The 20076-nt window shown below is 45.6% G+C and overlaps 1 protein-coding gene across 1 annotated transcript in view; it reads right to left on the reverse strand.

Moving 5' to 3' along the window:
* Positions 1 to 20076, reverse strand: part of LOC139268039 (dihydropyrimidine dehydrogenase [NADP(+)]-like) — a 1057241-nt gene that overhangs the window by 612274 nt on the left and 424891 nt on the right. The window lies entirely within an intron of this gene.

Consider the following 20076-nt stretch of genomic DNA (forward strand, 5'->3'; position numbering starts at 1 on the left):
TATGGAGATAGTACAGGAAGGTGAAGTTGAGGTAAAAGGTCAGCTATGATCTTACTGAATGGCAGAGCAGGCTCAAATGGCCAAATGGTCTACTCCTGTTCCTATTTCTTATGTTCTTATGATCTTATTAAAATGCAAGCTGATACCCTGTGGCATTGCTCAAATGTTTCCTACATTACAACAGTGACTACACTTCAAAAAGTAGCCCATTGGCTGTAAAGCGTTTTGGGATGAATGGTGGTCGTGAAAGGCACTATATTAATGCAAGTCTTTCTTTCTTTATGTACTTTGGGAATTGGAACATAATTATGATGTTTAGCTGCTAAAATGTTTAACGGGTGTGCCACTCTAAGACTACTGCTCAGCTGCTTCCTGTGGGGAAGAGGACTAAACAGACATAATCTTAGGTAAATTAGAGGCGCGTCAGGGAGAGACATTTTTGTAGGTGACAGCTGATTGCACATCTAGGTTTCTACCTTTGGTGAGAGGCTAGATTTATCAAGGTCAGAAACAAACCCGGAAGTGCCTAGCTTGTTTTCTCTTCTTTAAAAATTGTTTTGCATCTATAACAAAATGAAACTTTTTGAAAGCTGAGACTGTGAGTCTTGAAGGCTATGTTGCCTGCCCGGTGCCAGGGTTAAGGACATCTCCGCTGGACTGGACAGGAACTTGGAGTGGGAGGGGAAGATCCAGTTGTCATGGTTCACGTGGGTACCAACGACGTAGGTAGGACAAACAAAGAGTTCTGCTTAGGGATTATGAGCAGCTAGGGGCAAAATTAAAAAGCAGAACCACAAAGGTAATAATCACTGCATTACTACCTGAGCCACGAGCAAATTTGCATAGGGTAAATAGGATCAGAGAGTTAAACATGTGTCTCAAAGACTGGTGTGGGAGAAATGGGTTTTGGTTTGTGGGACACTGGCACCAGTACTGGGGTAAAAGGGAGCTGTTCCATTGGGACAGGCTCCACTTAGACCGTGCTGGGACTAGGGTCCTGGTGAATCGAATAACTAGGGCTGTAGTGAGGGCTTTAAGCTAATTAGTGGGGGAGGGGGTTCAGGTGAATGGAAATTTAAAAAGTCAAAGAATAAGGAGAAGGCAATAGAGCAGGGTAGCACTGGGGGAAATGAAAACCAGAGCGTGCCAGGAAGGTACAGAATGTATAAACATAAAGGTGAACCAGATAGTGGGGTCAAAGCAGGAAAAAAATGGTTAAAAAAAAAAACAAATTTAAAAGCTCTTTATCTGAATGCACAAGCATTCGTAACAAAATAGATGAGTTGACAGCACAAATAGATACAAATGGGTATGATCTGATAGCCATTTCAGAGACGTGGTTGCAAGGTGACCAGGACTGGGAACTAAATATTCAGGGGTATTTGACAACTCGGAAGGACAGACAGAAAAGAAAAGGAGTTGGGGTAGTACTGTTGATAAAGGATGAGACCAGTGCGTTAGTAAGAAACGATATTGGCTCAGCAGATCAAGATGCTGAATCAGTTTGGGTGGAGATAAGGAATAATAAGGGGAAAAAGTCACTGGTGGGCATAGTCTATAGGCCCCCTAACAGCTACACTCTTGGACGGAGTATAAATCAAGAAATAATGGAGGCTTGTGAAAAAGGAACAGCAATAATCATGAGCAATTTTAACCTTCATATTAATCGGACAAAGCAAATTGGCCAGGGTAACCTTGAGTGTAACTGGGATAGTTTTCTTGAACTGTACATTGCAGAACCAACCAGGGAGCAGGCTATCTTAGATCTGGTACTGTGTAATAAGACAGGATTAATGAATGATCTCCTAGTAGGAAGATTCTCAAGGAATGAGTGACCATAACATGGTTGAATTTCAAATTCAGTTAGAGGGTGAGAAAGTTGGATCTCAAACCAGTGTCCTAAGCTCAAATAAAGGAAACTACAAAGGTATGAAGGCAGAGTTGGCTAAAGTGGACTGGGAAAATAGAACAAATATTTTATATTGGTCTTCGTATGGGACGGTTGATGAGCAGTGGCAGACATTTAAGGAGATATTTCATAACTTGCAACAAAAATATATCCCAATAAGAAGGAAAGACTAAGAGAAGGGCTAACCATCCGTGGCTAACTAAGGAAATAAGGGATGGTGTCAAATTTAAAACAAGGGCATACAATGTGGCCAAGACAAGTGGGAGACCAGAGGATTGGGAAACATTTAAAAGCCAGCAACGAATGACAAAAAAATGATAAAGATAGATTATGAAAGTAAACTAGCACAAAATATAAAAACAGATAGTAAGAGTTTCTACAGGAAACGAGTGGCTAAAGTAAATGCTGGTCACCTGGAGGATGAGACTGGGGAATTAATAATGGAGAACAGGGAAATGGCAGAGACATTGAACAAATATTTTGTATTGGTCTTCGTGATAGAAGACACTAAAAACATCCCAATAAGTGGATAATCAAGGGGCTATAGGGAGGGAGGAACGTAATACAATCACTATCACTAAAGAAGTAGTACTCGGTAACATAATGGGACTAAAGGCGGATAAGTCCCCTGGACCTGATGGCTTATATCCTAGGGTCTTAAAAGAAGTAGCTGCAGATATAGTGGATTCATTGGTTGTAATCTACCAAAATTCCCTGGATTCTGGGGAGGTCCCAGCGGATTGGAAACCCACAAACATAACGCCCCTATTTAAAAAAGGAAGCAGACAAAAAGCAGGCAACTATAGACCAGTTAGCTTATCATCTGTCGTTCGAAAATGCTGGAATCCATTATTAAGGAAGCAATAGCAGGACATTTGGAAAAGCATAATTCAATCAAGCAGAGTCAGCATGGTTTTATGAAAGGGAAATCATGTTTGACAAATTTGCTGGAGTTCTTTGAGGATATAATGAGCAGGGTGGATAAGGGGGAACCAATGGATGTGGTGTATATAGATTTCCAGAAGGCATTCGATAAGGTGCTACATAAAAGGTTACTGCGCAAGATAAAAGTTCACAGGGTTGGGGGTAATATATTAGCATGGATAGACCTAACAGAAAACAGAGAGTAGGGATAAATGGGTCACTTTCCGGTTGGCAAACAGTAATTAGTGGGGTGCGGCAGGGATCTGTGCTGGGGCCTCAACTATTTACAATCTATATTAATGACTTGGATGAAGGGACCGAGTGTAATGTAGCTAAGTTTGCTGATGATACAAAGATGGGTGGGAAAGCAAATTGTAAAGAGGATACAAAACATCTGCAAAGGGATATAGACAGGCTAAGTGAGTGGGCAAAACTTTGGCAGATGGAGTATAATTTGGGAAAATGTGAGGTTATCCACTTTGGCAGAAAAAATAGAAAAGCAAATTATAATTTAAATGGAGAAAAATTACAAAGTGCTGCAGTACAGAGGGACCTGGGGGTCCTTGTGCAAGAAACACAAAATGTTAGTATGCAGGTACAGCAAGTAATCAGGAAGGCGAATGGAATGTTGGCATTTATTACAAGGGAGACAGAGGATAAAAACAGAGAAGTGCTGGTATTGGTGAGGCCACACCTAGAGTACTGCATCCAGTTTTGGTCTCCGTAATTAAGGAAGGATACACTTGCATTGGAGGCTGTTCAGAGAAGGTTCACTCGGTTGATTCCGGAGATGAATGGATTGTCATATGAAGATAGGTTGAGTAAGTTGGGCCTATACTCACTGGGGTTCAGAAGAATGAGAAGTGATGATATCGAAACAGATAAGATAATGAGGGGGCTCAACAAAGTGGATGCAGAGAGTATATTTCTACTCATAGGGGGAACTAAAACTAGGGGACATAGTTTCAGAATAAGGGGCCGCCCATTTAAAACTGAGATGAGGAGAAATTTCTTCTCTCAGAGGGTTGTAAATCTGTGGAATTCTCTGCCCCAGAGAGCTGTGGAGGCTGGGTCATTGAATATATTTAAGGTGGAGATAGACAGATTTTTGAGCGATGTTCTTATGTTCTTATGAAACATGAAAGACAGGCATTAGATACAAGACTTGGATATAAACAGATATATTTATATTCATGGTTTGAAGTGATATATGGTAGGACACAAGTTCCTAATCCTCAAGATATAAAGAAAATTGTGTATTCAGCGGAGCACACAACAGTCTGGAAGAACGACTTTCAATCATCCCACCTTATCATGCATTTCGAAAACACTGTAAAGTACTCCAGGCAAACACAGCAGCCATTTTGCACACAACATCCCACAAACAATAATGGCCTGGATTATGCGGTCAGAAACAAAAGAATGGTGCTCACCGCTGACCTCGAGCAAAGCTGCCCACAAAGATTTATTATTAATAATAACTTTTATTTATATAGTGCCTTTAACATGGTCAAATGTCCCAAGATGCTTAAAAACGTTAGAGCGTTGACTTCCTCTTTTTCGATGTCAGTTTCAATTTGACGCCTTCTACAGGGGATCTGTGGCATTCTCCAAATTTAAAGTAGTAGCTAATTTGAGGAGAAGCAGCAGAACATTTGTTTTGGGTTGGTTTAGCAAGATGTAGGAACATAACAGTTCCAACATCCCAAATTCTGGTTTACATGGTAATTGTCAGATATTTAATTTTAGTTCTCAAAAATGCACACTCTCGATTTATTACATACATATATATTTATGAATTGTATGATTAAGGGTACATTTACATAAAAATGTTCTGAAAATATTGGCCCAGAATTTGCGGTCAGCGGCAAAGAAAAAGTGTTCGTCCCTGGCCCTGAAGAAAGCTGCCCACAAAGCTCTCGCGATCTCTGTGGCGAGATGGTTGCCCTTTTCGACGTGCAAGTGATTTCAGTGCAATATAATGGAGAATCCCTAGCGCGAGCTGTTGTGGCGCCAACAAGCCATCTAAGCAGCCAATCACATTGAAGAATTGTCACATATTGAGAAGCAGGAAGTGAAGAAGCTGCTTTTACCCCAACTTTTAAAAAATATTACAGAGAGCAAAACAAAGATTGGGGCTCTCACATGGGGATTTTGCCTTTCAAACCGACCGCAACTTCAGAATTTAGCGCATGCACAGCCTAAAGCGGAATTCCTAAGGTTGCGGATGGTCATTCACTGCTCCTCCACAGGCTGCATTGGTGACCCATGTGCCCCACTCCCCCCATTCCCCCCACAGAGCCGCCAATCATTGATCCGATGAAAACTTCCCCTTTTTCAGAGAAATATCACTGTTAGAAACACCATAAAAAGTTAGACCCATTCAAATGAGGTGTATCTGGGATTTTAGCGGCGATCTGAGTAATAACTACTGATAAACAACCATTCTGGTCCTGACAAACCAATTTCATATTGGTGGAATGTCAAATTTCTCCAATAACTTAAAAATCATTAGATTTTAAAATTAATAAAAAACATTTGTTTTTAAAGTTTGTTCACGATCTTTCAGCTTCTTACTCATCATCATAGGCAGTCCCTCGGAATCGAGGAAGACTTGCTTCCACTCCTAAAGTGAGTTCTTTGCTGGCTGAACAGTCCAATACGAGAGCCACAGACCCTGTCACAGGTGGGACAGATGTTCGTCGGGGGAAGTGGGGGAAGGGGGGGTGGCACTGATTTGCCACACGCTCCTTCCGCTGCCTGCGCCTGACCTCTTCACGCTCGCAGCGTTGAGATTCGAAGAACTCAACGCCCTTCCGGATGCACTTTTTCTACCGAGGGCGGTCATCGGCCAGGGTCTCCCAGGTGTCAGTGGTGATGTCGCACTTCATCAGGGAAGCTTTGAGGGTGTCCTTGTAATGTTTCCGCTGCCCACCTTTGGCTCGTTTGCCGTGCAGGAGCTCCGCATAGAGCAGTTGCTTAGGGAGTCTCGTGTCTTGCATGCGGACTAAGAGGCCTGCCAAGCGAAGCTGAGATCGAGTGTGGTTAGTGCTTCAATGCTGGGGATGTTAGCCTGGGCAAGGACACTGATGTTGGTGCGTCTGTCCTCCCAGGGGATTTGCAGGATCTTGCAGAGATATCGTTGGTGATATATCTCCAGTGACTTGATGTATCTTCTGTAAGTCGTCCATGCCTCTGATCCATATAGGAGAGCTTGGTGTTAGGTTTGAGAGCCTGGTCTTCGAACACTCTTTTCCTCAGGCGGCCGAAGGCTGCACTGGCACACTGGAGGCGATGTTGAATCTCTGCATCAATGTCGGCCTTTGTTGACAGGAGGCTCCCGAGGAATGGGAAGTGTTCCAGGTTGCCGAGGGCCGCGCTGTGAATCTTGATGACTGAAGGGCAGTGCTGTGCGCCGAGGACAGGTAGGTGGAGGACCTTTGTCTTAAGGATGTTAAACGTAAAGCCCACGCTTTCATATGCCTCGGTGAATACATCGACTATATCCTGGAGTTCAGCCTCAGAATGTGCACAGATGCAGGCGTTGTCCGCGTACTGCAGCTCAACGACAGAGGTTTGGGTGGTCTTGGACCTGGTGTGGAGACAACGTAGGTTAAACAGCTTCCCACTGGTTCTGTAGTTTAGTCCCACTCCAGCGGGGAGCTTATTGACAGTGAGGTGGAGCATGGCTGCGAGGAAGATTGAGAAAAGGGTTGGAGCGATGACGCAGCCCTGTTTGTCCCTGGTTCGGACGTGGAATGGGTCTGTAACGGATCCGCTGGTAAGGATCACAGCCTGCATGTCATCGTGGAGCAGGCGAAGGACATTGACAAACTTTTGGGGGCACGCAAAACTGAGGAGGATGCTCCATAAGCCCTCACGATCGACAGTGTCAAAGACCTTTGTAAGATCGAAAAAGGCCATGTATAAGGGCTGGCGCTGCTCCCTGCATTTTTTCTGCAGTTGTCGTGCTGCACAGATCATATCCGTTGTTCCCTGTAGGGGACGAACGGGGAACAACGGACTTCGAGAGGAGCTCTTCGGCCACAGGGAGAAGACGGTTGAGGAGGACTCTAGCGATAACCTTCCCAGTGGTTGATAGCAGGGAGATTCCCCTGTAGTTGTCGCAGTCGGATTTGTTCTCCTTTTTAAAAATGGACACGATCACTGCATCTAACTGAACCCAATGTGTATGTCCCAATCTTTATATCGCGCTCTGTAAATTTTTTAAACCTGATTGATTGTTAGTGCTTTCTATTTCCACGTTCCCTGTCTTTGAGAATTCTGCAATGTGATTGGCTGCTTAGATAGCTTGTTGACATCACAGCAGAACACACCATGGGATTCCCACTATACTCCGCTGATTTCAACTGCACATTGGAAAAGCCGAACTTCTCGCCACAGAGATCGCAAAGTCTTTGTGGGAAGGTTACTTTGGGGACAGCTTCACCGCTGACAGCAAATTAAAAGACAATATATCTCTTTTTATTGAAGTAAATAGTCTATATCATCATCATCATCATTATAGGCGGTCCCTCAAACGAGGATGACTTGCTTCCACATGAGTTCATAGATGTTTGGAAGAAGGACCTGATGTTCCAGTCCTGAACTCCAATTGGGGGGTGGAAGATGACTGTGCGTGGATTTTTTTTTTAACGTGTGGTGACCGTTGCACATCAGCCACCACACCGGCTTGACAAAGCTAGGCCTTTAGGTTAACCAGGACGACTGGAGATCTGCCCTGCTGCATGGACCCAGTGCGCGCACACATATCGCACAGTGTGGGCTGGTCCATGCTGCCCCTGGGCCCTCGGCTCTTCTGGGCCCCGTACCCTCATTCGCCGCACTTACGCCACGATCTCTCGCTGCTCCTCCGCCACAAAACATTCGCCACACCTCCACCATGATCCCTCACCGCTCTTCCGCCACGAAAACACTCGCCGCACCTCCACCACGATTCCTTCACCTCCTTTATGGTACTCCTTAAAAACCTACCTTTTTGACCAAACTGTCCCATTATCTTCAGATATGGCTCGATGTCAAATATTGTCTGCTAATCACTCCTGTGAAGTGCCTTGGATCATTTTACTAAGTTAAAGGCGCTATATAAATACAAGTTGAGGTCGAAAGTCATTTTCAAAGCACAGTGCTGATGTTATTTGAGCCTCATTCTGGTGATAACAAAAAAGCATCTGGTTGTCCCTCAAAAAGAGGCATCGCCTTCATGGGTTCCTAGAGTCCAACGCTGTATTGATTGGCACTTTCAACATCTACAGACAGTAAAAAGGATTATGAAAGCATCTTGTTCATTGTAAAAATGCAAAGGGCTGTTCAGAACTCGTACTCAGTGCATTATCATTTAATAATGATGGAGCAATCTGTATTTACCAGAGCCAAAGAGAGATCACATCTTTGAAGGCTTAACAGTGGAACATGGCTTCTACACGTCTAAGGAATGCCTGCCTCTTGTTGCAAAAGCCAGCAAGCCAGGTACAACTTTCTGTTTAATTTTAATTCTGGAATTAAATATTGCATAGTTTGCTTTAGTAGGAGAGGTTTATGTTCACTGTTAATTTTATTAAAATAATTGAGTAAAAATGAAGTAAATCAACTTGTAAATGTAATAATAAGAGGATTGCTATTTCTTAGATAAAAACATATTGGGCTGTAATTTGCGGTCAGCGGCGAAGCAAAGGTGTTTGCTGCTGGCCCCGAAGCAAGCTGCCCACAAAGATCTCGCGATCTCTGTGGCGAGAAGTTTGCCTTTTTTGACGTGCAGTTTAGTGGGAATTCCACAGCGCGAGCTGCTGTGACATCATCCAGTTGTCTAAGCAGCCAATCACAATGCAGCATTCTCACTGAAAACCTGGAAGTGAAGAAGCTTCTTTTATTCTGACTTTTTAACAATGTTAGAGAGCAATACAAAGGCTGGGGCTCGCAAAAGGGTAAATGGCAAACCTGAAATAAACTTTTTTTAAATATATATTTTTTTTAAGTTTCTTAAAAAATATAATTTTTACCATAATGGAGAAATTTGAGACTCCACAAAATTAAAATTCATTTTTCATGGTCATAACGTTTGTTTAACAGTCAGTACGCAATTAAAACCCCAGTTACACCTAATCCAACGAGGCCTAACTATTAATAGAGTATTTAAAGAAGAAAGACTTGCATTTATATAGCGCCTTTCACGACCACCAGACCTCCCAAAGCGCTTTTCAGCCAATGAAGTACTTCTTGAAGTGTAGTCACTGTTGTAATGTTGGAAACATGGCAGCTAATTTGCACACAGGATGCTCCCACAACAGTAAAGTGATAATGACCAGATAATCTGTTTTAGTGATAAATATTGGCCAAGGACACCGGGGATAACTCCTCTGCTCTTCTTTGGAATAGTGCCAAGGGATCTTTTACGTCCACATGAGAGAGCAGACTGGACCTCGGTTTAACATCTCATCTGAAAGACGGCACCTCCGACAGTGCAACAATCCCTCAACACTGCACTGCAGTGTCAGCCTAGATTTTTGTGCTCAAGTCTCTGGAGTGGAACTTGAACCCACACCCTTCTGACTCAGAGGCAAGGTTGCTACCCATTGAGCCATTGGCTTAACAGCAATATTACAGAGGAAAAGCCCAAGTTTTCGTCAGTTTCACTGATTACATTGATTGCCGGCTGGGGATGGGGGGGGTCACTGCGCAGCCAGTGACGGAGCAGTGAATAACTGACCACAACTTCAGGATTTCTGCGTTTAGATGCGCATGCGCTACATCCTGAAATTGTGGTCAGTTTCAAATTCTGGCCCATTCTGTATAAATACATGTACATCCACACACATTTTATAACAGTGTATATTCATTCTCTTACATAGTGAAATCACTACATAACCGACTTCCCCAGTGGGAATGTATCATCACATCAGGCCGCTTGCACCAGGAGCAATGTTTTTTCGGGGAAGGAGGAACAAGGCAGTACGTTTGGTCCAGGGTTCTGGGTTAATGTGGGTTTGGGCTGATGGTGAAGACACCTGTAAACTGATGATCATGTTTCTTGGGTTTGGTGCTGTAATGCATTTGCTTCATGGGTTATTTGCTTAAGAATTCATAGCAACACACTGCGATTAAGAACTAATTTGTTTATTAACAAAGGTTTAACTATCACACTACATATTATCAGTTCATCCACTAGGCTCACAACTGCATACCTCATCGTGGATGACCTAGACCCAACTGACTGGGGTTTTATGGAGTCTTGTGACCATCACGTGACTGGCTAAGCCACTCACAATGCAGCAGCTCTACAACTATTTTGTTGTATCTGTAAAACAATTAAATCGTTAAATCAAGTGCCCCCTGATTAAAGGTGGGGGGGGGGGGGGGGGGGGCACTAAAACTTAAACAAATTAAACGTTAGGTAGTCAACTGGTTCAAATTCAAATTTGGCTGCCGGGGGTGATGATGCACTCCAGTCCCTCCGGCGCCCACCTCTCGCGGAAAGCCGCAAGTGTACCGGTGGACACTGTGTGCTCCATCTCCAGGATGTAACCGCGGAAGAGAGGAAGGCAATCAGGCTGAATGACCCCCTCGACTGCCTGCTGCCTGGATCGGCTGATGGCCCCCTTGGCCGTGCCCAGGAGCAGTCCTACGAGGAGGCCTTCCGACCTGCCCGCTCCCCTCCGCACAGGGTGCCCAAAGATCAGAAGTGTGGGACTGAAGTACAACCAGAATTTGAGGAGCAGCCCCTTCAAATATTGGAAGAGGGGCTGCAACCTCGCACATTCCACATCTACATGGAACATGGTCTTCCAAACCATCGAAATTGCAGGCGACCTGGAAGTCCATGAATTGACTTAAAAACTTATTGCACGGGACTGCTCCGTGTAACACCCTCGAGGCCAATAAATAGAGGGAGGACTCCCGCATAGAGAGCACTACATTGGGGACCCCCGCCTCCTCCGGATGGGACAGCAAGATGGTGTGCCATGGCGTGTCTGGATGGCAGACGAGGATGGCAACGTGGAGAGTGTGCAAGAGCAGCCCGTACAGGAAACCCCTCCGCGCAGTACTGAAAGGCACGGAGGGGATTTCCCCGAGGAGGCTCAAGTTGTGAGGCGCCGGCTCCCGAGGGAGGTTTCAGGGCTTGGCGCCGATGAGGAATTCCTTCTGGACGGTGGTCAGTTCGGATGGGATCTCCCCATGTGTCTGAGCCTCCTCGACACATCTAACGGAGTCAGGGCCCAGCGCTGTTTTTAGTGTCTCGATGGCATTGGCCGCGCGCCAGACATCAGCCCAGTTTAGGCGCCATGCCAGCACGACTGGCACCATCCAGCCTGCTCCTCCGCCATCGAGCAGGTCTCTGACCCTGGTCACCTCGCCAGCCACAGCCCTCTTATCCGCCTGCCACCTAAAACCGCGGTCGTGGAGGTACGGATTCCTGAGCAGCGGTTCCTGCAGGACAGCCACCACTCCAGACGGTGGAGAGCTGCGCTTGGTGGCGACTCTGTTCCAGACCCTGTTGAGTTCCTGGCAAAAGACAGGCAGCCCCCACATGGCGGCCCTGACACCACCCAGACTCACAAACAGGAGCTACATGTCATAATTGAGGCGGTACTGCTGGCAGAAGCAATACGTCACCAGCACACACCATCTAGGAGGGTGCAAGAGCTCTACAACTCTTTTGGTTGGAAACAAAATTAAACAGTTAAATCAAGTGCCTCCTGATCTGGGGGACACTCCAAACACTTATCAGGGCCCGTATTTGTTTTTTTTGGGGGGGGGGGGTTTGTTTTTTGTGGGGTTTTTTGGGCACTAAAACCATAAATTATACAAGTGCCCCCTATAAAAGGGGAGGGGGACACTAAAACCCGGCAATAAAACAAATTAAACTTTAAAACATCTAAAAGCAAATTAAAATTTGGTTGCCGGGGGTAACGATGCACTCCAGTTCCTCCGGCGCCCACCTCTCGCGGAAGGCCGCGAGTGTACCGGTGGACATCGCGTGCTCCATATCCAAGGACTCCCTGGCTCGGATGTAAGCACGGAAGAGAGGCAGGCAGTCAGGTTCAACGACCCCCTCGACCGCCCGCTGCCTGATGGCACCCTTGGCTGTGCCCAGGAGCAGTCCTACGAGGAGGCCTTCGGACCTGCCCGCACCCCTCCGCACAGGGTGCCCAAAGATCAGGAGTGTGGGACTGAAGTTCAAACAAAATTTGAGGAGCAGCCCCTTTAAATAGTGGAATAGGGGCTGCAACCTCGCACATTCTATAAAAACATGTAACACGGACTCTTTCAGACCGCAGAAATTGCAGGCAGCTTGGGAGCCCGTGAACCGACTTAAAAATTTGTTGCACGGGACTGCTCCGTGCACCACCCTCCAAGCCAAGTCCCCGATAAATAGTGGGAGGACTCCCGCGTAGAGTGCACTCCATCGGGGACCCCCCGTCTCTTCCGGACGGCAAGATGTATCCGGACGGCAGATGAGGATGGGAAGGTGGAGAGTGTGCAGGAGCAGCCCGTACAGGAAACCCCTCCGCGCAGAACTGAAAGGCACGGAGGGGATTTCCCCGAGGTGGCTCAAGTTGTGAGGCGTCGGCTCCCGAGGGAGGTTTCGGGGCTTGGCGCCGATGAGGAATTCCATCCGGACGGGAGTCAGTTCGGATGGGATCTCCCCACGTGCTTGAGCCTCCTCGACTCGACACACCTAACGGAGTCAGGGCCCAGAGCTGTTTTTATCGACTCGATGACATCGGCCGCGCGGCGGACGTCAGCCCAGTTTAGGCACCGTGCCAGAATGTCTGGTGCCATCCAGCCCGCTCCTCCACCATCGAGCAGGTCCCTGACCCTGGTCACCTCGCCAGCCACAGACCCTCTCGTCCGCCTGCCACCTAAAACCGCGGTCGTGGAGGTACGGATTCCTGAGCAGCGGCTCCTGCAGGACAGCCACCACTCCAGACGGTGGAGAGCTGCGCTTGATGGCGACTCTGTTCCAGACCCTGTTGAGTTCCTGGCAAAAGACAGGCAGCCCCCGCATGGCGGCCCTGACACCCCCCAGGCTCACAAACAGGAGCTACATGTCATAATTGAGGCAGTACTGTTGGCAGAAGCAATACATTGCCAGCTCACACCATCTAGGAGGATGCAAGAGCTCTATAAACCTGTGAGCATACTCACAGGTGCATACATTGCAGGTGCCTCTCATGATCAATGGGTAGATTGGCGTGCTGAGGGTTTAGTTTGCTGGTTTGCAAAATCGGACCCCAGACTGCCCGTTGTTGCCCCAAATTTAGGCAGAAGTCAAACATCACTCATGCTGATTGCCAGATGTCCCATATGTATCACATCCATGTGTGTGTTGTGGGCGGGACTAGAGTTCACCATAGAGGTGGGGTGCATCTTTTTGCAGCTAGTAGTGAGAATCGTGCTAGCTTGTTTGTTGTGGCTGACCCTTTCTCTCCACTGGGCATGCCCACCAAACAGTGAGTCAAAATGTCTGGAAATGTCTGGAAATGTTAAGAGCGTTCATGTTCCTTGCGATCCTTTGCTGTCCTGAATGGCTGGATGCAGGGACATACCAGAATACGTGGAGAAAGTGCCCTTCTGGCAATGGCTCCATCAAAAATGAGTAATTAATAACCTTAAATATAATGGTACAAACTTAGTAAGTTGAATCAAGCAATAAAACTAAAATGCTTTGTTACTAATCCTTTCCAGTGTTAAATGAAATACAATCCATATTATGAGACAGACTAAAGTCACAAATCAAGTCCCAAGTTATTACTTGCACTTGTTCTCTAAACACTATTCATTTTGCTATTGGATTTATCACAACTATGACACCTATTATAAGCCTAATCTTCTTTCTTTATGTAAGCCTATATTTCTAATACTGAATCTGACATTTATCATGCAGGCACAATAGGCAGCCGCAATCATCACTACTTTACCAGTATTCGGTGACAGACGCTCACTGTCAAAAGCACCACAACTGCAATAACAGACACCTTACAGTTGTCATTAATACTATCACTGGTTCTGGTGTGAGGTACTCCATCACATGTTATGTCAGCATGTCCTGCAGATAGCTATCTTCTTTCCTTTGCCATCAATAACACAAGTCTAACCAATAATAAACTAGATGAATATACTCAATCTTGCCACAAACTACTACAAAATTCATGCAGATAATTTTCATTGTGCCTGAACTATCTTATGACCTTGGTTTAAATGTGCATGGCTTTCTAAACAGCAGAAATTCTACAACAGCTATTGTGAACTTTAAAAACACCAACACTGCCTAACCGTCTCATGTTTTCCTAGAATTTACAGTGAAGGGTATTTCTGTCCAAACATATAAGGGTATAACTTACGTTTGGTGATTATTATTGTATGAATGCTTAATGTATTTTAACTAAACAATTTGGCACAGGCTTTATTTTAAATCCATTTAAAATTTTAAATGCAGTTTATTTTAAATGCATTAGTGTCTCCATTAAAATAGAGAGATAAATTTGGATGACTGTGATAAGCACTCATATTGTCACTTTGTTAACAGTAATTTCTATCGTGCAGTGTCCAATATTACACTTTTTGAAGCCAAATGCACAGTACTAGTTCAGTGTAGTCAATCCAATGGCTATGTTGGCTACTCACAAATTTGAGAATATAAATACCAGTGTCATGATTATTTTGGATTTACTTATTAGCCAGTGAAGCCAGACTATTTCCACAATTCCCAGTTCTGCCGAAGGGTCATTGACCTGAAATGTTAACTCTGTTTCTCTCTCCATAGATGCTGCCTATTTTATGACATGGAAAGTGTGCAGAGTGATCAGTGTCTACAATGTATTACTATTTGCTCTACTGCTTATTGTGAATATTAGGGGCAGTAATTCATTATTCACTCATTTTTAAAAGTTTGTAAAGTTTGCACCAGGTGCTGACTATTTCAAACATTTTAAAAATTCCAGCATTTTCTGTTTTTATTTTCACAAAGGTTTGCCAAAATAATTTTTAGAGAACTTTTTTGCAACACACGAGAGTTACCCTTAACTGCACAACAAACTTTTGCTTTCCATTCTATTCACTGAGCATTTTTTTTAAAGAAAAAAGAAAATGCATTCACCACACCGCTCCTCAGGATACAGTCATTAACATTCAGGCCTTTATTTCCGCTGCTTCAAACAAGTCGGTAGGAAATGCATTCAATCAGTGCTGGTCAGTTCACAAAACCTCAAAAGCTGCTAGAATTCATGTGCTATCTTTCACATTAAGTTCACGAAGATACTGTTTAATCAGGTCTGCCTGTTCTATAAATAAATATGAACCAATAAAGCAATGTAATATCCTGCAATATCTGCTGCACTCACCACATGGGCCATTATTTTATGAATGTCATGGAATGTGTACGGGGTGATCAGTGCCTACAATGTAGTTCTTTGCTATTTGCTCGATTGCTTATTCTAATATTAGGGGCAGAAATTCATTATTCACTTATTTTTAAAAGCTTGCAAAGTTTGCGCCAGGTGCTGACTATTTCAAACATTTTAAAAATTCGGCCGTTTGCACTCCAAGAAGGAAGTGGAGCGCTAAATCAAGCGCTTTATTTCCTTCTTGGAGTGCAATCGGCAGCAGACGGGGCAGTGAGTGGAGCAGCACTGCACACTGGGCCGGGCAGCGCTGCCGCGTTGAAAGGCTCCTTCCCTCCCTTAAAGGGAAGTGGCATCGCTGCAGCCTCTGCAATATAAAAAGAACCAACCTGGACCACCAAGGCAGCCGCGATCCCACGCGATCAACCCGGCACTCAAGCAGAATGCCAGGCTGAATGATCGCGGGCAGGAATCCGCGAAAACAATTGGAACATGAAAGCTAAGTTTTTTTTACTTACCTCGGCCACCTTGCCTTTAAGAATCGCCACCAAAGTGGCCAGCCTCCCGATGCATGCCACCTGCAGCTGCTCATGTTTTCACCCTGCGCTGCTACAAGGGACGGAAGTCAATTTTGAATCCCGGATGCAATCGGGGCAATGCGCATGACGATGACATCATGTTCTCTGGGCGAAGGAGACCAGCGTGGATCGATGTAGAGCTGCCACAAAACTCTCGCCTATATGGCAGGAGTTGGTCAGCAACACATCCGGTCACAAAGCCCCGGGGGCACTAACGGGAGGTACAAAGGTACCCAATTTCACCCCCTTAATGCTGTTAGATCAAAACCCACAGAAAAAAATTATTTTAGAAAATGTTCAGAACCTTTTCCTATGTGATAGTCATGGTTTTGTAACATAATAAACTATTTTGAAAAGAAAATGACTCTTATATGGTTTCAGTTGCAGCACGGAAGAAAGCCATTTGGCCCGTCGAGCCTGTGCTGTCTCTCTGCAAGAGCACTTCAGCTAGTCCCACTTTCACGTCCTTTCTTTGAGGAGGTAACCAGGAGGGTCGATGAGGACAGTACGTTTGATGTAGTTTACATGGATTTTCGCAAGGCTTTTGAAAAGGTCCCCCATGGCTGGCTGATCAAAAAATTAAAACCCATGGGATCCAAGGGAGAGTGGCAAATTGGATCCAAAATTGACTCCGTGGCAGGAAGCAAAGGGTAATGGTTGAGGGGAATTTTTGTGACTGGAAGGCTGTTTCCAGTGGGGTTTCACAGGGCTCAGTACTTGGTCCCTTACTTTTTGTAGTATATATTAATGATTTTGACTTAAATGTAGGGAGCATGATAAAGAAATTTGCAGGTGATACAAAAATTGGCGGCGTGGTTGACAGTTAGGAGGAAAGCTCTGGACTGCAGGAAGGTATCGATGGACTGGTCAGTTGGGCAAAACAGTGGCAAATGGAATTCAATCCGGAAAAGTGTGAGGTAATGCATTTGGGGAGGGGCAACAAGGCAGGGGACTACGCAATAAATGGAAGGATAATGAGAGGTGTGGAGGAACAGAGAGACCTTGGAGTATATGTCCACATATCCTTAAAGGTAGCAGGACAGGTCGATAATGTAGTTAAAAATGCATATGGAATGCTTTCCTTTATTAGCCGAGGCATAGAATAAAAGAGCAAGGAAGTTATGCTAAAACTGTATACAACATTAGTTAGGCCACAGCTTGAGTACTGCGTGCAGTTCTGGTCACCACATTACAGGAAGGATGTGATTGCACTAGAAAGGGTGCAGAGGACATTCATGAGGATGTTGCCAGGCCTGGAAAACTTTAGCTGTGAGGAAAGATTGGATAGGCTGGGGTTGTTTTACTTGGAAAAGAGGAGGGTGAGGGGAGATTTAATTGAGGCGTATAAAATTATGAGGGTCCCAGATAGAGTGGATAGGAAAGACCTATTTCCTTTTGCAGAGGGGTCAATAACCAGGGGACATAGATTTAAAGTAGTTGGTAGAAGGATTAGAGGGGAGATGAGGAAAGATTTCTTCACCCAGAGGGTGGTGGGGGTCTGGAACTCACTGCCTGAAAGGGTGATAGAGGCAGAAACCCTCATTGCATTTTAAAATTATTTGGATGTGCACTTAAAGATCCGTAACCTACAGAGCTACATACCTAGTGCTGGAAGGTAGGATTCGGCTGGGTAGCTCTTTTTCGATTGGCACGGATACGATGGACCGAATGGCCTCCTTCTGTGTCGTAACTTTTCTATGATTCTATGATTCTATCTACTCTGTCCATGCTCTTCATGATCTTGAACACCTCTATCAAATCTCCTCTCACTCTTCTCTGCTCTAGGGCCGAACCAATGTTTCACACAGGTTCATCATAATTTCCACACTTTTGTACTCTATACCTCAATTCATGAAGCCCAGGATCCCATATGCTTTTTAAACTGCTTTCTCAACCCACCCTGCCACCTTCAACAATTTGTGCACATATACCCCTAGGTCTCTCTGTTCATGCACTCCCTTTAGGATTGTACCCTTTAGATTATATTGCCTCTCCTCATTCTTTCTACCAAAATGTATCACTTTGCACTTTTCTGCGTTAAATTTCATCTGCCACATGTCCACCCATTCCACCAGCCTATGTCCTCTTGAAGTCTATCATTATCCTCCTCACTGTTCACTATACTTCCAAGTTTTGTGTCATCTGCAAATTTTGAAATTGTGCCCTGTACACCCAAGTCCAAGTCATTAATATATATCAAGAAAAGCAGTGGTCCTAGTACTGACCCCTGGGGAACACCACCTTCCTCCAGTCCGAAAACCAACTGTTCACCACTACTCACTGTGGCTGAAATTGCCCTCTGCCTGAAACGGGGTGATCGCACTGCCATTGGCTGTCACTTACCACTGATATGATTGCGGTGCTAATAAGATCGAAGTTGCCATTTTTGTTGTCATAAATGGAGCGGAGTTTTAATTTCCGGTAGTCATGGCTGTTTTCAGTTGTGTGTTCGCACTGACAAATTCCCCTCTTATCCGTTTGATGCAAAACCATCATGCTTACGATGCAGCTGCTCCCCGGCCTTCTAAAGGGCAGGTTTTGCAGCTCTCTCTTCAGTTTGCCTTGACCTTTCTTTGCACAGGCTGGCCACTGCCCTGGAAGCTCAGACTGCTCTCATGCACTCTGCGCAACAGGGCACAGAGTCTCTGATGGTTTCCAGAGTGTGGCTTGTGCCATGCAGTGTCAGCTGCAGGCTGGAGCTGCCCACCATCCAGCTCTGCTACAGGCTGCCTCCTGGGCTGCTCGCCCATTATCTGCTGGAGGGGGTCGGCAAACCTGACTCTCCTCCTTGGGGGAGGCCCTTGCTGAAGGGCTTCGTGTGCCAGCTCTCTTGCTTGCCCTCTATGGACATCTCCCTGGCCCTCTCCATCATGCTCCCTAATGATGCCTGCGGCCCTTGCCCGCTGCCTCTGGATCCCTTGCCCCCGGCGCCACCTTCCCCTCCGTGCCTCGATGGCACGCACAATACGCAGGAGGCGTTGGCCTGCAAGCACTGCCCCCATCCCAAGACCCTCCACAAGTGCAACCTCCTCGAATTGGCCTCCCTCTTCCACAGCTGGAAGGCCTTTCCAGCACTTGGCATGCAGAGCACACTGAAGACAGCAGTGCAAATCTATAGAAAACAACGGAGTTTAAAAGGGGGAAAAAGCTCCTCAGACTGATTAATAATTTGACATAGAGAGATACTTTAAAAAGAAATAAAGGTGTGAACTCACTCCTGTGGTCTTTCCCCCCCAGCCGGTATGAAATTCTGTATCAGCAACAAGCCTTTAAGAGGCTCCAGCAGCATGCATCTGCAATGATGCAACACTGAAAAAAAGTAACTCTTTGGCCGCATGACTTCGGAAGGGGAATCTCGCTTCCTTCCCGGGACCTCGGCGGTGCGCGACGTGATGACACACTTATGAGTGCTGTCAATCACCGCCGCAGAAGTGAAGGGGAAGAGGTGCGGACCCCTGCAAGAATGCTTCAGGGGTCCGCACCTGCGTTGCCGAACTGCGTTGTCGGTAGCCATTTGACGGGAGCTCAGCGGCCACTGGACTCCGCAGTGTGACCGCCGGGTTGAGTTGGTAACGGGCATTATTTAGAGGGGAAATTTTGGCTCCTCTGTTTCCTGTCACTTAGCCAACTTTGTATCCATGCTGCCATTGTCCCTTTTATTCCATGGGCTTCAACTTTACATGGAAAGCCTATTATGTGGCACTTCGTTGAACGCCTTTTGGAAATCCATGTACACCACGTCAACCACCTTGCCCTCATCAACCCTATCTGTTACCTCATCAAAAAACTCAGTTAAGTTGGTTAAACACAATTTGCCTTTAACAAATCTGTGCTGGCTTTCCTTAATTAATCCACACTTGTCCAAGTGACTGTTAATTTTCCGACGAAGGGTCATTGACCCGTCACGTTAACTCTGCTTCCTCTTCACAGATGTTGCCTGACCTGCTGAGATTTCCAGCATTTTCTGTTTTTATTCCTGATTCCAGCATCCGCATTATTTTGCTTTTGTATTGTGTGACTGTTAATTTTGTCCCTCATTATTGTTTCTAAAAGCTTCCCCACTACTGAGGTTAAACTGACTGGCCTGTAGTTGCTGCATTTATCATTACGTCCTTTTTTAAACAAGGGTGTAACACTTCCAATTCTCCAGTCCTCTGGCACCACCCCCGTTTCTAAGGAGGATTAGAAGATTACGGCCAATAACTCTGTGATTTCTTCCTTCACTTCCCTCAGCATCCTAGGATGCATCCCATCTGGTCCTGGTAACTTATCTACTGTAAGTGCAGCCAGCCTTTCTAGTACC

Source organism: Pristiophorus japonicus, chromosome 8 (assembly GCF_044704955.1).
Source record: "Pristiophorus japonicus isolate sPriJap1 chromosome 8, sPriJap1.hap1, whole genome shotgun sequence".
Lineage (NCBI taxonomy): Eukaryota > Metazoa > Chordata > Chondrichthyes > Pristiophoridae > Pristiophorus > Pristiophorus japonicus.